This window comes from Phyllobates terribilis, unplaced genomic scaffold (assembly GCF_046119375.1).
Source record: "Phyllobates terribilis strain yellow unplaced genomic scaffold, ASM4611937v1 Scaffold_8__6_contigs__length_399053987, whole genome shotgun sequence".
NCBI classification, from domain to species: domain Eukaryota; kingdom Metazoa; phylum Chordata; class Amphibia; order Anura; family Dendrobatidae; genus Phyllobates; species Phyllobates terribilis.
In genome coordinates, this window is record NW_027362768.1 from 346,752,686 (window position 1) to 346,767,537 (window position 14,852).

The 14,852-nt window shown below is 45.4% G+C and overlaps 12 non-coding genes across 12 annotated transcripts; all 12 read left to right on the forward strand.

Annotated features, from left to right (window-relative positions):
• The first annotated feature begins 246 nt into the window (after positions 1 to 246).
• LOC141158153 (U2 spliceosomal RNA) lies at positions 247 to 437 on the forward strand. The gene has a single exon (XR_012248190.1). It is a non-coding gene; the product is annotated as a U2 spliceosomal RNA (small nuclear RNA).
• A 1,113-nt stretch (positions 438 to 1,550) lies between these two features.
• Positions 1,551 to 1,741, forward strand: LOC141158154 (U2 spliceosomal RNA). The gene has a single exon (XR_012248191.1). It is a non-coding gene; the product is annotated as a U2 spliceosomal RNA (small nuclear RNA).
• Positions 1,742 to 2,856: 1,115 nt separating this feature from the next.
• On the forward strand, positions 2,857 to 3,047 carry LOC141158155 (U2 spliceosomal RNA). The gene has a single exon (XR_012248192.1). It is a non-coding gene; the product is annotated as a U2 spliceosomal RNA (small nuclear RNA).
• Positions 3,048 to 4,168: 1,121 nt separating this feature from the next.
• Positions 4,169 to 4,359, forward strand: LOC141158156 (U2 spliceosomal RNA). Its single transcript, XR_012248193.1, has one exon. It is a non-coding gene; the product is annotated as a U2 spliceosomal RNA (small nuclear RNA).
• Positions 4,360 to 5,474: 1,115 nt separating this feature from the next.
• Positions 5,475 to 5,665, forward strand: LOC141158157 (U2 spliceosomal RNA). The gene has a single exon (XR_012248194.1). It is a non-coding gene; the product is annotated as a U2 spliceosomal RNA (small nuclear RNA).
• A 1,123-nt stretch (positions 5,666 to 6,788) lies between these two features.
• Positions 6,789 to 6,979, forward strand: LOC141159862 (U2 spliceosomal RNA). The gene has a single exon (XR_012249856.1). It is a non-coding gene; the product is annotated as a U2 spliceosomal RNA (small nuclear RNA).
• Positions 6,980 to 8,100: 1,121 nt separating this feature from the next.
• LOC141158158 (U2 spliceosomal RNA) lies at positions 8,101 to 8,291 on the forward strand. Its single transcript, XR_012248195.1, has one exon. It is a non-coding gene; the product is annotated as a U2 spliceosomal RNA (small nuclear RNA).
• Positions 8,292 to 9,407: 1,116 nt separating this feature from the next.
• On the forward strand, positions 9,408 to 9,598 carry LOC141158159 (U2 spliceosomal RNA). The gene has a single exon (XR_012248196.1). It is a non-coding gene; the product is annotated as a U2 spliceosomal RNA (small nuclear RNA).
• A 1,117-nt stretch (positions 9,599 to 10,715) lies between these two features.
• Positions 10,716 to 10,906, forward strand: LOC141158161 (U2 spliceosomal RNA). Its single transcript, XR_012248198.1, has one exon. It is a non-coding gene; the product is annotated as a U2 spliceosomal RNA (small nuclear RNA).
• Positions 10,907 to 12,022: 1,116 nt separating this feature from the next.
• On the forward strand, positions 12,023 to 12,213 carry LOC141158162 (U2 spliceosomal RNA). The gene has a single exon (XR_012248199.1). It is a non-coding gene; the product is annotated as a U2 spliceosomal RNA (small nuclear RNA).
• A 1,117-nt stretch (positions 12,214 to 13,330) lies between these two features.
• On the forward strand, positions 13,331 to 13,521 carry LOC141159863 (U2 spliceosomal RNA). The gene has a single exon (XR_012249857.1). It is a non-coding gene; the product is annotated as a U2 spliceosomal RNA (small nuclear RNA).
• Positions 13,522 to 14,639: 1,118 nt separating this feature from the next.
• Positions 14,640 to 14,830, forward strand: LOC141158164 (U2 spliceosomal RNA). The gene has a single exon (XR_012248200.1). It is a non-coding gene; the product is annotated as a U2 spliceosomal RNA (small nuclear RNA).
• Positions 14,831 to 14,852: the final 22 nt, after the last annotated feature.

Genomic DNA, 14,852 nt, shown 5'->3' on the forward strand with positions numbered 1-14,852 from the left:
TCCTCCCTTCCAACGGTGTTGAGGCGGGTGGGAACAGCCGGGGGTTGAGGGTACTGTGCTAAAAGAGGTGGAGTTATGCAGATCTAAAACGCGTGGATTGCAGCAGCAGCAAGCCGAAAAGTGCAGGCATGTGAGGGATCTAGAGGTTGACAGCATGTCTTCTTAACGGGAGTCCAGGTGGCCATCTCCACAAATGGACTTTTCAGAATCCTTGGGTGGCACCGTAGTCGGAAACCAATTCTGGTTATCGCTTCTCGGCCTTTTGGCTAAGATCAAGTGTAGTATCTGTTCTTATCAGTTTAATATCTGATACGTCCCCTATCTGGGGACCATATATTAAATGGATTTTTAGAACAGGGAGATGGAAAAAGAGCTTGCTCTGTCCACTCCACGCATTGACCTGGTATTGCAGTATCTCCAGGACCGGTGCACCCCTTCTTTAATGCAGTTTCTAAAATCAGAAAGAATTGAATTCAATGCTTTTTGTTCATTTGGCTTGTTTGTCGGATTTTGGGATGGACTCTTTGGCTTTGCTTTTCTTCTCCTCATTGGATTTTTCATGTTAAAAGTTGCAGAAGCCAGATGACAAGCTCATTTTGGTTCAACTTCAGCAACTGTGCATTGCATTGCCATGTAATGTAATGCAATGCTATCTATCTAGCTCTCCCTCTATACTTCCTTTTGGATAAACAGACATATTAGGCAAGCATTTTGGAGCTTTCACCTAAATAACTACAGGTGGTGAGATAAGCTGCACAATATAATTGACCTTTCAGTATATTGTTGCACACACACCATCTATTTAGCAAATGCCCTTGTTATCAACAGCAGCCTTTTAAACTCACCTGAGCTAACAGGTATGTGAGCTGGTTACTCTGCTGCGCTTAAAATTTCTTTTTTGGTTTGCTACAATGCCTTTTCTGAAACGTTGTCTCCCTCTGCTGGAACACTGACTTCTTTCATTTAATGCCTGCAGACTATAAAAGAGAAACCAACCCAAAAAGTTTGGTTGATTAGTCTGTGGCATTCTTTTAAACTGTTGCTTATGGCGGTCTCTGTGAGCTTCTCAGTGACATTCAGCCATCCAGGTATCCCGCCTGCAGTAGACGGAATGTGGCAATGGAACGCTGGCTGCGCGTGTCATAATAGGCTCTGAGCCTTTATATACCTGCGCACAGCAGCAGCCACCTTCAGTCTGCTGCTGGACAGCCAGCAGCAGCAGCAGCAGGAGAGGTAATTAATCAGCAACCCTCCTGCTAAGGGTAGACAGCTGCTCGTTCCACCCCCCCCGCCTTAATTGGTTCTCCTCCCTTCCAACGGTGTTGAGGCGGGTGGGAACAGCCGGGGGTTGAGGGTACTGTGCTAAAAGAGGTGGAGTTATGCAGATCTAAAACGCGTGGATTGCAGCAGCAGCAAGCCGAAAAGTGCAGGCATGTGAGGGATCTAGAGGTTGACAGCATGTCTTCTTAACGGGAGTCCAGGTGGCCATCTCCACAAATGGACTTTTCAGAATCCTTGGGTGGCACCGTAGTCGGAAACCAATTCTGGTTATCGCTTCTCGGCCTTTTGGCTAAGATCAAGTGTAGTATCTGTTCTTATCAGTTTAATATCTGATACGTCCCCTATCTGGGGACCATATATTAAATGGATTTTTAGAACAGGGAGATGGAAAAAGAGCTTGCTCTGTCCACTCCACGCATTGACCTGGTATTGCAGTATCTCCAGGACCGGTGCACCCCTTCTTTAATGCAGTTTCTAAAATCAGAAAGAATTGAATTCAATGCTTTTTGTTCATTTGGCTTGTTTGTCGGATTTTGGGATGGACTCTTTGGCTTTGCTTTTCTTCTCCTCATTGGATTTTTCATGTTAAAAGTTGCAGAAGCCAGATGACAAGCTCATTTTGGATCAACTTCAGCAACTGTGCATTGCATTGCCATGTAATGTAATGCAATGCTATCTATCTAGCTCTCCCTCTATACTTCCTTTTGGATAAACAGACATATTAGGCAAGCATTTTGGAGCTTTCACCTAAATAACTACAGGTGGTGAGATAAGCTGCACAATATAATTGACCTTTCATTATATTGTTGCACACACACCATCTATTTAGCAAATGCCCTTGTTATCAACAGCAGCCTTTTAAACTCACCTGAGCTAACAGGTATGTGAGCTGGTTACTCTGCTGCGCTTAAAATTTCTTTTTTGGTTTGCTACAATGCCTTTTCTGAAATGTTGTCTCCCTCTGCTGGAACACTGACTTCTTTCATTTAATGCCTGCAGACTATAAAAGAGAAACCAACCCAAAAAGTTTGGTTGATTAGTCTGTGGCATTCTTTTAAACTGTTGCTTATGGCGGTCTCTGTGAGCTTCTCAGTGACATTCAGCCATCCAGGTATCCCGCCTGCAGTAGACGGAATGTGGCAATGGAACGCTGGCTGCGCGTGTCATAATAGGCTCTGAGCCTTTATATACCTGCGCACAGCAGCAGCCACCTTCAGTCTGCTGCTGGACAGCCAGCAGCAGCAGCAGCAGGAGAGGTAATTAATCAGCAACCCTCCTGCTAAGGGTAGACAGCTGCTCGTTCCACCCCCCCCCCGCCTTAATTGGTTCTCCTCCCTTCCAACGGTGTTGAGGCGGGTGGGAACAGCCGGGGGTTGAGGGTACTGTGCTAAAAGAGGTGGAGTTATGCAGATCTAAAACGCGTGGATTGCAGCAGCAGCAAGCCGAAAAGTGCAGGCATGTGAGGGATCTAGAGGTTGACAGCATGTCTTCTTAACGGGAGTCCAGGTGGCCATCTCCACAAATGGACTTTTCAGAATCCTTGGGTGGCACCGTAGTCGGAAACCAATTCTGGTTATCGCTTCTCGGCCTTTTGGCTAAGATCAAGTGTAGTATCTGTTCTTATCAGTTTAATATCTGATACGTCCCCTATCTGGGGACCATATATTAAATGGATTTTTAGAACAGGGAGATGGAAAAAGAGCTTGCTCTGTCCACTCCACGCATTGACCTGGTATTGCAGTATCTCCAGGACCGGTGCACCCCTTCTTTAATGCAGTTTCTAAAATCAGAAAGAATTGAATTCAATGCTTTTTGTTCATTTGGCTTGTTTGTCGGATTTTGGGATGGACTCTTTGGCTTTGCTTTTCTTCTCCTCATTGGATTTTTCATGTTAAAAGTTGCAGAAGCCAGATGACAAGCTCATTTTGGTTCAACTTCAGCAACTGTGCATTGCATTGCCATGTAATGTAATGCAATGCTATCTATCTAGCTCTCCCTCTATACTTCCTTTTGGATAAACAGACATATTAGGCAAGCATTTTGGAGCTTTCACCTAAATAACTACAGGTGGTGAAATAAGCTGCACAATATAATTGACCTTTCAGTATATTGTTGCACACACACCATCTATTTAGCAAATGCCCTTGTTATCAACAGCAGCCTTTTAAACTCACCTGAGCTAACAGGTATGTGAGCTGGTTACTCTGCTGCGCTTAAAATTTCTTTTTTGGTTTGCTACAATGCCTTTTCTGAAACGTTGTCTCCCTCTGCTGGAACACTGACTTCTTTCATTTAATGCCTGCAGACTATAAAAGAGAAACCAACCCAAAAAGTTTGGTTGATTAGTCTGTGGCATTCTTTTAAACTGTTGCTTATGGCGGTCTCTGTGAGCTTCTCAGTGACATTCAGCCATCCAGGTATCCCGCCTGCAGTAGACGGAATGTGGCAATGGAACGCTGGCTGCGCGTGTCATAATAGGCTCTGAGCCTTTATATACCTGCGCACAGCAGCAGCCACCTTCAGTCTGCTGCTGGACAGCCAGCAGCAGCAGCAGCAGGAGAGGTAATTAATCAGCAACCCTCCTGCTAAGGGTAGACAGCTGCTCGTTCCACCCCCCCACCCCCCCCGCCTTAATTGGTTCTCCTCCCTTCCAACGGTGTTGAGGCGGGTGGGAACAGCCGGGGGTTGAGGGTACTGTGCTAAAAGAGGTGGAGTTATGCAGATCTAAAACGCGTGGATTGCAGCAGCAGCAAGCCGAAAAGTGCAGGCATGTGAGGGATCTAGAGGTTGACAGCATGTCTTCTTAACGGGAGTCCAGGTGGCCATCTCCACAAATGGACTTTTCAGAATCCTTGGGTGGCACCGTAGTCGGAAACCAATTCTGGTTATCGCTTCTCGGCCTTTTGGCTAAGATCAAGTGTAGTATCTGTTCTTATCAGTTTAATATCTGATACGTCCCCTATCTGGGGACCATATATTAAATGGATTTTTAGAACAGGGAGATGGAAAAAGAGCTTGCTCTGTCCACTCCACGCATTGACCTGGTATTGCAGTATCTCCAGGACCGGTGCACCCCTTCTTTAATGCAGTTTCTAAAATCAGAAAGAATTGAATTCAATGCTTTTTGTTCATTTGGCTTGTTTGTCGGATTTTGGGATGGACTCTTTGGCTTTGCTTTTCTTCTCCTCATTGGATTTTTCATGTTAAAAGTTGCAGAAGCCAGATGACAAGCTCATTTTGGTTCAACTTCAGCAACTGTGCATTGCATTGCCATGTAATGTAATGCAATGCTATCTATCTAGCTCTCCCTCTATACTTCCTTTTGGATAAACAGACATATTAGGCAAGCATTTTGGAGCTTTCACCTAAATAACTACAGGTGGTGAGATAAGCTGCACAATATAATTGACCTTTCAGTATATTGTTGCACACACACCATCTATTTAGCAAATGCCCTTGTTATCAACAGCAGCCTTTTAAACTCACCTGAGCTAACAGGTATGTGAGCTGGTTACTCTGCTGCGCTTAAAATTTCTTTTTTGGTTTGCTACAATGCCTTTTCTGAAACGTTGTCTCCCTCTGCTGGAACACTGACTTCTTTCATTTAATGCCTGCAGACTATAAAAGAGAAACCAACCCAAAAAGTTTGGTTGATTAGTCTGTGGCATTCTTTTAAACTGTTGCTTATGGCGGTCTCTGTGAGCTTCTCAGTGACATTCAGCCATCCAGGTATCCCGCCTGCAGTAGACGGAATGTGGCAATGGAACGCTGGCTGCGCGTGTCATAATAGGCTCTGAGCCTTTATATACCTGCGCACAGCAGCAGCCACCTTCAGTCTGCTGCTGGACAGCCAGCAGCAGCAGCAGCAGGAGAGGTAATTAATCAGCAACCCTCCTTGCTAAGGGTAGACAGCTGCTCGTTCCACCCCCCCCCGCCTTAATTGGTTCTCCTCCCTTCCAACGGTGTTGAGGCGGGTGGGAACAGCCGGGGGTTGAGGGTACTGTGCTAAAAGAGGTGGAGTTATGCAGATCTAAAACGCGTGGATTGCAGCAGCAGCAAGCCGAAAAGTTCAGGCATGTGAGGGATCTAGAGGTTGACAGCATGTCTTCTTAACGGGAGTCCAGGTGGCCATCTCCACAAATGGACTTTTCAGAATCCTTGGGTGGCACCGTAGTCGGAAACCAATTCTGGTTATCGCTTCTCGGCCTTTTGGCTAAGATCAAGTGTAGTATCTGTTCTTATCAGTTTAATATCTGATACGTCCCCTATCTGGGGACCATATATTAAATGGATTTTTAGAACAGGGAGATGGAAAAAGAGCTTGCTCTGTCCACTCCACGCATTGACCTGGTATTGCAGTATCTCCAGGACCGGTGCACCCCTTCTTTAATGCAGTTTCTAAAATCAGAAAGAATTGAATTCAATACTTTTTGTTCATTTGGCTTGTTTGTCGGATTTTGGGATGGACTCTTTGGCTTTGCTTTTCTTCTCCTCATTGGATTTTTCATGTTAAAAGTTGCAGAAGCCAGATGACAAGCTCATTTTGGTTCAACTTCAGCAACTGTGCATTGCATTGCCATGTAATGTAATGCAATGCTATCTATCTAGCTCTCCCTCTATACTTCCTTTTGGATAAACAGACATATTAGGCAAGCATTTTGGAGCTTTCACCTAAATAACTACAGGTGGTGAGATAAGCTGCACAATATAATTGACCTTTCAGTATATTGTTGCACACACACCATCTATTTAGCAAATGCCCTTGTTATCAACAGCAGCCTTTTAAACTCACCTGAGCTAACAGGTATGTGAGCTGGTTACTCTGCTGCGCTTAAAATTTCTTTTTTGGTTTGCTACAATGCCTTTTCTGAAACGTTGTCTCCCTCTGCTGGAACACTGACTTCTTTCATTTAATGCCTGCAGACTATAAAAGAGAAACCAACCCAAAAAGTTTGGTTGATTAGTCTGTGGCATTCTTTTAAACTGTTGCTTATGGCGGTCTCTGTGAGCTTCTCAGTGACATTCAGCCATCCAGGTATCCCGCCTGCAGTAGACGGAATGTGGCAATGGAACGCTGGCTGCGCGTGTCATAATAGGCTCTGAGCCTTTATATACCTGCGCACAGCAGCAGCCACCTTCAGTCTGCTGCTGGACAGCCAGCAGCAGCAGCAGCAGCAGGAGAGGTAATTAATCAGCAACCCTCCTGCTAAGGGTAGACAGCTGCTCGTTCCACCCCCCCCCCCCCCCGCCTTAATTGGTTCTCCTCCCTTCCAACGGTGTTGAGGCGGGTGGGAACAGCCGGGGGTTGAGGGTACTGTGCTAAAAGAGGTGGAGTTATGCAGATCTAAAACGCGTGGATTGCAGCAGCAGCAAGCCGAAAAGTGCAGGCATGTGAGGGATCTAGAGGTTGACAGCATGTCTTCTTAACGGGAGTCCAGCTGGCCATCTCCACAAATGGACTTTTCAGAATCCTTGGGTGGCACCGTAGTCGGAAACCAATTCTGGTTATCGCTTCTCGGCCTTTTGGCTAAGATCAAGTGTAGTATCTGTTCTTATCAGTTTAATATCTGATACGTCCCCTATCTGGGGACCATATATTAAATGGATTTTTAGAACAGGGAGATGGAAAAAGAGCTTGCTCTGTCCACTCCACGAATTGACCTGGTATTGCAGTATCTCCAGGACCGGTGCACCCCTTCTTTAATGCAGTTTCTAAAATCAGAAAGAATTGAATTCAATGCTTTTTGTTCATTTGGCTTGTTTGTCGGATTTTGGGATGGACTCTTTGGCTTTGCTTTTCTTCTCCTCATTGGATTTTTCATGTTAAAAGTTGCAGAAGCCAGATGACAAGCTCATTTTGGTTCAACTTCAGCAACTGTGCATTGCATTGCCATGTAATGTAATGCAATGCTATCTATCTAGCTCTCCCTCTATACTTCCTTTTGGATAAACAGACATATTAGGCAAGCATTTTGGAGCTTTCACCTAAATAACTACAGGTGGTGAGATAAGCTGCACAATATAATTGACCTTTCAGTATATTGTTGCACACACACCATCTATTTAGCAAATGCCCTTGTTATCAACAGCAGCCTTTTAAACTCACCTGAGCTAACAGGTATGTGAGCTGGTTACTCTGCTGCGCTTAAAATTTCTTTTTTGGTTTGCTACAATGCCTTTTCTGAAACGTTGTCTCCCTCTGCTGGAACACTGACTTCTTTCATTTAATGCCTGCAGACTATAAAAGAGAAACCAACCCAAAAAGTTTGGTTGATTAGTCTGTGGCATTCTTTTAAACTGTTGCTTATGGCGGTCTCTGTGAGCTTCTCAGTGACATTCAGCCATCCAGGTATCCCGCCTGCAGTAGACGGAATGTGGCAATGGAACGCTGGCTGCGCGTGTCATAATAGGCTCTGAGCCTTTATATACCTGCGCACAGCAGCAGCCACCTTCAGTCTGCTGCTGGACAGCCAGCAGCAGCAGCAGCAGGAGAGGTAATTAATCAGCAACCCTCCTGCTAAGGGTAGACAGCTGCTCGTTCCACCCCCCCACCCCCCCCGCCTTAATTGGTTCTCCTCCCTTCCAACGGTGTTGAGGCGGGTGGGAACAGCCGGGGGTTGAGGGTACTGTGCTAAAAGAGGTGGAGTTATGCAGATCTAAAACGCGTGGATTGCAGCAGCAGCAAGCCGAAAAGTGCAGGCATGTGAGGGATCTAGAGGTTGACAGCATGTCTTCTTAACGGGAGTCCAGGTGGCCATCTCCACAAATGGACTTTTCAGAATCCTTGGGTGGCACCGTAGTCGGAAACCAATTCTGGTTATCGCTTCTCGGCCTTTTGGCTAAGATCAAGTGTAGTATCTGTTCTTATCAGTTTAATATCTGATACGTCCCCTATCTGGGGACCATATATTAAATGGATTTTTAGAACAGGGAGATGGAAAAAGAGCTTGCTCTGTCCACTCCACGCATTGACCTGGTATTGCAGTATCTCCAGGACCGGTGCACCCCTTCTTTAATGCAGTTTCTAAAATCAGAAAGAATTGAATTCAATGCTTTTTGTTCATTTGGCTTGTTTGTCGGATTTTGGGATGGACTCTTTGGCTTTGCTTTTCTTCTCCTCATTGGATTTTTCATGTTAAAAGTTGCAGAAGCCAGATGACAAGCTCATTTTGGTTCAACTTCAGCAACTGTGCATTGCATTGCCATGTAATGTAATGCAATGCTATCTATCTAGCTCTCCCTCTATACTTCCTTTTGGATAAACAGACATATTAGGCAAGCATTTTGGAGCTTTCACCTAAATAACTACAGGTGGTGAGATAAGCTGCACAATATAATTGACCTTTCAGTATATTGTTGCACACACACCATCTATTTAGCAAATGCCCTTGTTATCAACAGCAGCCTTTTAAACTCACCTGAGCTAACAGGTATGTGAGCTGGTTACTCTGCTGCGCTTAAAATTTCTTTTTTGGTTTGCTACAATGCCTTTTCTGAAACGTTGTCTCCCTCTGCTGGAACACTGACTTCTTTCATTTAATGCCTGCAGACTATAAAAGAGAAACCAACCCAAAAAGTTTGGTTGATTAGTCTGTGGCATTCTTTTAAACTGTTGCTTATGGCGGTCTCTGTGAGCTTCTCAGTGACATTCAGCCATCCAGGTATCCCGCCTGCAGTAGACGGAATGTGGCAATGGAACGCTGGCTGCGCGTGTCATAATAGGCTCTGAGCCTTTATATACCTGCGCACAGCAGCAGCCACCTTCAGTCTGCTGCTGGACAGCCAGCAGCAGCAGCAGCAGGAGAGGTAATTAATCAGCAACCCTCCTGCTAAGGGTAGACAGCTGCTCGTTCCACCCCCCCCCCCGCCTTAATTGGTTCTCCTCCCTTCCAACGGTGTTGAGGCGGGTGGGAACAGCCGGGGGTTGAGGGTACTGTGCTAAAAGAGGTGGAGTTATGCAGATCTAAAACACGTGGATTGCAGCAGCAGCAAGCCGAAAAGTGCAGGCATGTGAGGGATCTAGAGGTTGACAGCATGTCTTCTTAACGGGAGTCCAGGTGGCCATCTCCACAAATGGACTTTTCAGAATCCTTGGGTGGCACCGTAGTCGGAAACCAATTCTGGTTATCGCTTCTCGGCCTTTTGGCTAAGATCAAGTGTAGTATCTGTTCTTATCAGTTTAATATCTGATACGTCCCCTATCTGGGGACCATATATTAAATGGATTTTTAGAACAGGGAGATGGAAAAAGAGCTTGCTCTGTCCACTCCACGCATTGACCTGGTATTGCAGTATCTCCAGGACCGGTGCACCCCTTCTTTAATGCAGTTTCTAAAATCAGAAAGAATTGAATTCAATGCTTTTTGTTCATTTGGCTTGTTTGTCGGATTTTGGGATGGACTCTTTGGCTTTGCTTTTCTTCTCCTCATTGGATTTTTCATGTTAAAAGTTGCAGAAGCCAGATGACAAGCTCATTTTGGTTCAACTTCAGCAACTGTGCATTGCATTGCCATGTAATGTAATGCAATGCTATCTATCTAGCTCTCCCTCTATACTTCCTTTTGGATAAACAGACATATTAGGCAAGCATTTTGGAGCTTTCACCTAAATAACTACAGGTGGTGAGATAAGCTGCACAATATAATTGACCTTTCAGTATATTGTTGCACACACACCATCTATTTAGCAAATGCCCTTGTTATCAACAGCAGCCTTTTAAACTCACCTGAGCTAACAGGTATGTGAGCTGGTTACTCTGCTGCGCTTAAAATTTCTTTTTTGGTTTGCTACAATGCCTTTTCTGAAACGTTGTCTCCCTCTGCTGGAACACTGACTTCTTTCATTTAATGCCTGCAGACTATAAAAGAGAAACCAACCCAAAAAGTTTGGTTGATTAGTCTGTGGCATTCTTTTAAACTGTTGCTTATGGCGGTCTCTGTGAGCTTCTCAGTGACATTCAGCCATCCAGGTATCCCGCCTGCAGTAGACGGAATGTGGCAATGGAACGCTGGCTGCGCGTGTCATAATAGGCTCTGAGCCTTTATATACCTGCGCACAGCAGCAGCCACCTTCAGTCTGCTGCTGGACAGCCAGCAGCAGCAGCAGCAGGAGAGGTAATTAATCAGCAACCCTCCTGCTAAGGGTAGACAGCTGCTCGTTCCACCCCCCCCCCCCGCCTTAATTGGTTCTCCTCCCTTCCAACGGTGTTGAGGCGGGTGGGAACAGCCGGGGGTTGAGGGTACTGTGCTAAAAGAGGTGGAGTTATGCAGATCTAAAACGCGTGGATTGCAGCAGCAGCAAGCCGAAAAGTGCAGGCATGTGAGGGATCTAGAGGTTGACAGCATGTCTTCTTAACGGGAGTCCAGGTGGCCATCTCCACAAATGGACTTTTCAGAATCCTTGGGTGGCACCGTAGTCGGAAACCAATTCTGGTTATCGCTTCTCGGCCTTTTGGCTAAGATCAAGTGTAGTATCTGTTCTTATCAGTTTAATATCTGATACGTCCCCTATCTGGGGACCATATATTAAATGGATTTTTAGAACAGGGAGATGGAAAAAGAGCTTGCTCTGTCCACTCCACGCATTGACCTGGTATTGCAGTATCTCCAGGACCGGTGCACCCCTTCTTTAATGCAGTTTCTAAAATCAGAAAGAATTGAATTCAATGCTTTTTGTTCATTTGGCTTGTTTGTCGGATTTTGGGATGGACTCTTTGGCTTTGCTTTTCTTCTCCTCATTGGATTTTTCATGTTAAAAGTTGCAGAAGCCAGATGACAAGCTCATTTTGGTTCAACTTCAGCAACTGTGCATTGCATTGCCATGTAATGTAATGCAATGCTATCTATCTAGCTCTCCCTCTATACTTCCTTTTGGATAAACAGACATATTAGGCAAGCATTTTGGAGCTTTCACCTAAATAACTACAGGTGGTGAGATAAGCTGCACAATATAATTGACCTTTCAGTATATTGTTGCACACACACCATCTATTTAGCAAATGCCCTTGTTATCAACAGCAGCCTTTTAAACTCACCTGAGCTAACAGGTATGTGAGCTGGTTACTCTGCTGCGCTTAAAATTTCTTTTTTGGTTTGCTACAATGCCTTTTCTGAAACGTTGTCTCCCTCTGCTGGAACACTGACTTCTTTCATTTAATGCCTGCAGACTATAAAAGAGAAACCAACCCAAAAAGTTTGGTTGATTAGTCTGTGGCATTCTTTTAAACTGTTGCTTATGGCGGTCTCTGTGAGCTTCTCAGTGACATTCAGCCATCCAGGTATCCCGCCTGCAGTAGACGGAATGTGGCAATGGAACGCTGGCTGCGCGTGTCATAATAGGCTCTGAGCCTTTATATACCTGCGCACAGCAGCAGCCACCTTCAGTCTGCTGCTGGACAGCCAGCAGCAGCAGCAGCAGGAGAGGTAATTAATCAGCAACCCTCCTGCTAAGGGTAGACAGCTGCTCGTTCCACCCCCCCCCCCGCCTTAATTGGTTCTCCTCCCTTCCAACGGTGTTGAGGCGGGTGGGAACAGCCGGGGGTTGAGGGTACTGTGCTAAAAGAGGTGGAGTTATGCAGATCTAAAACGCGTGGATTGCAGCAGCAGCAAGCCGAAAAGTGCAGGCATGTGAGGGATCTAGAGGTTGACAGCATGTCTTCTTAACGGGAGTCCAGGTGGCCATCTCCACAAATGGACTTTTCAGAATCCTTGGGTGGCACCGTAGTCGGAAACCAATTCTGGTTATCGCTTCTCGGCCTTTTGGCTAAGATCAAGTGTAGTATCTGTTCTTATCAGTTTAATATCTGATACGTCCCCTATCTGGGGACCATATATTAAATGGATTTTTAGAACAGGGAGATGGAAAAAGAGCTTGCTCTGTCCACTCCACGCATTGACCTGGTATTGCAGTATCTCCAGGACCGGTGCACCCCTTCTTTAATGCAGTTTCTAAAATCAGAAAGAATTGAATTCAATGCTTTTTGTTCATTTGGCTTGTTTGTCGGATTTTGGGATGGACTCTTTGGCTTTGCTTTTCTTCTCCTCATTGGATTTTTCATGTTAAAAGTTGCAGAAGCCAGATGACAAGCTCATTTTGGTTCAACTTCAGCAACTGTGCATTGCATTGCCATGTAATGTAATGCAATGCTATCTATCTAGCTCTCCCTCTATACTTCCTTTTGGATAAACAGACATATTAGGCAAGCATTTTGGAGCTTTCACCTAAATAACTACAGGTGGTGAGATAAGCTGCACAATATAATTGACCTTTCAGTATATTGTTGCACACACACCATCTATTTAGCAAATGCCCTTGTTATCAACAGCAGCCTTTTAAACTCACCTGAGCTAACAGGTATGTGAGCTGGTTACTCTGCTGCGCTTAAAATTTCTTTTTTGGTTTGCTACAATGCCTTTTCTGAAACGTTGTCTCCCTCTGCTGGAACACTGACTTCTTTCATTTAATGCCTGCAGACTATAAAAGAGAAACCAACCCAAAAAGTTTGGTTGATTAGTCTGTGGCATTCTTTTAAACTGTTGCTTATGGCGGTCTCTGTGAGCTTCTCAGTGACATTCAGCCATCCAGGTATCCCGCCTGCAGTAGACGGAATGTGGCAATGGAACGCTGGCTGCGCGTGTCATAATAGGCTCTGAGCCTTTATATACCTGCGCACAGCAGCAGCCACCTTCAGTCTGCTGCTGGACAGCCAGCAGCAGCAGCAGCAGGAGAGGTAATTAATCAGCAACCCTCCTGCTAAGGGTAGACAGCTGCTCGTTCCACCCCCCCCCCCCGCCTTAATTGGTTCTCCTCCCTTCCAACGGTGTTGAGGCGGGTGGGAACAGCCGGGGGTTGAGGGTACTGTGCTAAAAGAGGTGGAGTTATGCAGATCTAAAACGCGTGGATTGCAGCAGCAGCAAGCCGAAAAATGCAGGCATGTGAGGGATCTAGAGGTTGACAGCATGTCTTCTTAACGGGAGTCCAGCTGGCCATCTCCACAAATGGACTTTTCAGAATCCTTGGGTGGCACCGTAGTCGGAAACCAATTCTGGTTATCGCTTCTCGGCCTTTTGGCTAAGATCAAGTGTAGTATCTGTTCTTATCAGTTTAATATCTGATACGTCCCCTATCTGGGGACCATATATTAAATGGATTTTTAGAACAGGGAGATGGAAAAAGAGCTTGCTCTGTCCACTCCACGAATTGACCTGGTATTGCAGTATCTCCAGGACCGGTGCACCCCTTCTTTAATGCAGTTTCTAAAATCAGAAAGAATTGAATTCAATGCTTTTTGTTCATTTGGCTTGTTTGTCGGATTTTGGGATGGACTCTTTGGCTTTGCTTTTCTTCTCCTCATTGGATTTTTCATGTTAAAAGTTGCAGAAGCCAGATGACAAGCTCATTTTGGTTCAACTTCAGCAACTGTGCATTGCATTGCCATGTAATGTAATGCAATGCTATCTATCTAGCTCTCCCTCTATACTTCCTTTTGGATAAACAGACATATTAGGCAAGCATTTTGGAGCTTTCACCTAAATAACTACAGGTGGTGAGATAAGCTGCACAATATAATTGACCTTTCAGTATATTGTTGCACACACACCATCTATTTAGCAAATGCCCTTGTTATCAACAGCAGCCTTTTAAACTCACCTGAGCTAACAGGTATGTGAGCTGGTTACTCTGCTGCGCTTAAAATTTCTTTTTTGGTTTGCTACAATGCCTTTTCTGAAACGTTGTCTCCCTCTGCTGGAACACTGACTTCTTTCATTTAATGCCTGCAGACTATAAAAGAGAAACCAACCCAAAAAGTTTGGTTGATTAGTCTGTGGCATTCTTTTAAACTGTTGCTTATGGCGGTCTCTGTGAGCTTCTCAGTGACATTCAGCCATCCAGGTATCCCGCCTGCAGTAGACGGAATGTGGCAATGGAACGCTGGCTGCGCGTGTCATAATAGGCTCTGAGTCTTTATATACCTGCGCACAGCAGCAGCCACCTTCAGTCTGCTGCTGGACAGCCAGCAGCAGCAGCAGCAGCAGGAGAGGTAATTAATCAGCAACCCTCCTGCTAAGGGTAGACAGCTGCTCGTTCCACCCCCCCCCCGCCTTAATTGGTTCTCCTCCCTTCCAACGGTGTTGAGGCGGGTGGGAACAGCCGGGGGTTGAGGGTACTGTGCTAAAAGAGGTGGAGTTATGCAGATCTAAAACGCGTGGATTGCAGCAGCAGCAAGCCGAAAAGTGCAGGCATGTGAGGGATCTAGAGGTTGACAGCATGTCTTCTTAACGGGAGTCCAGGTGGCCATCTCCACAAATGGACTTTTCAGAATCCTTGGGTGGCACCGTAGTCGGAAACCAATTCTGGTTATCGCTTCTCGGCCTTTTGGCTAAGATCAAGTGTAGTATCTGTTCTTATCAGTTTAATATCTGATACGTCCCCTATCTGGGGACCATATATTAAATGGATTTTTAGAACAGGGAGATGGAAAAAGAGCTTGCTCTGTCCACTCCACGCATTGACCTGGTATTGCAGTATCTCCAGGACCGGTGCACCCCTTCTTTAATGCAGTTTCTAAAATC